The following is a 1183-nucleotide window of genomic DNA, read 5'->3' on the forward strand; positions in this document are numbered from 1 at the left end:
GGCCCAGCTCACCTCCGCCTCCTCCCCTGAGCGTGCCGTGTGCCCGCTTTTTCCCCCTGGCTCCCAGCTGTTTCACGCGGCAAGCGCTGGGAGGGAGGAGGGGGAACACGGCGCTCGGGGGAAGAGGTGGGGCCGGGGAGGGGATTTGGGGAAGGGAGGGGGCGGAGTTGGGGCAGGGACTTTGGGGAAGGGGTTGGAATGGGGGCGGGGCAGGGAAAGGGTGGAGTCGGGGTGGGGCCAGGGGCGGGGGGGACACGAGCACCCGCCGGCGATGGGGAAAGTTGGCACCTATGCCTATGACGGTGGGCTGTGTGTGTTTGTGATGGGGGTGTGCATATGTGACGGTGGGGTGTGCGGTGGGTGGGTATGTCTGTACCTGTGGGTGTGACAGGGTGTGTGTCTGTGCAGGTGTGTCTGTGATGGTGAAGTATGTGTGTACACGAGTATCTGTGACAGTGAAGTGTCTGTCATAGGTGTGTGTGCACAAAGGTGGGTGTGCACACGGGTGTCTGTGAGAGGGTATGTGTGTGAAGGTGTGTGTGAGAGAGACGGGGGGTGTCCACATGAATGGTTGTGTCTGGGGCAGTGTGCGTTAGTTGGTGAGTCTGCGATGCGGAGTGTCAGTGTGTGCGGGTGTGTCTGTGACGGGGTGTGTGTGCATGTGGGTGTGCCTGTGATGGTGGGCTGTGTGTGTGCGTGCGGGTCTGTTTGTGATGGAGTGTGCACCCATGTGTGGGTACGTGTGTGACAGGGTATGCCTGTGTGTGGGTGTGGGTGTGATGGGGTGTGTGCCCGTATGGGGGGGTGTTTGTGACGGGGGAGGTGTCTGTGCGTGCTGGGGTGTGTGCAACAGGGCAAGGGGGTGCCTGTGTGTGGCTGTGATGGGGTGCGTGGTGTCACCTACTCCATACGAGGCCAGTCAGGACTCTGGGGAGCCTCCTCTCCCTCGGAGCGGACTGTCTCCACGGCAAGGAGCTCACATGGCTTCACCTCCTGGGTCTGACCTCGGAGCATTCGGCATATGCCCCCCCCCGGGCGCCCCCACAGTGAGTCCGCCCCGGCGGGGTCCTGGGGCAGCCAGAGGGTCCTGCACTCCCCACTTCGCAGTCAGACGTGACTCTCAGACAGCCGGGAGAACAGAAGATTTATTAGTCAACAGGATCACAGCATAGGACAGAACTCA

This window comes from Trachemys scripta, chromosome 25 (genome assembly GCF_013100865.1).
Source record: "Trachemys scripta elegans isolate TJP31775 chromosome 25, CAS_Tse_1.0, whole genome shotgun sequence".
NCBI lineage: Eukaryota > Metazoa > Chordata > Testudines > Emydidae > Trachemys > Trachemys scripta.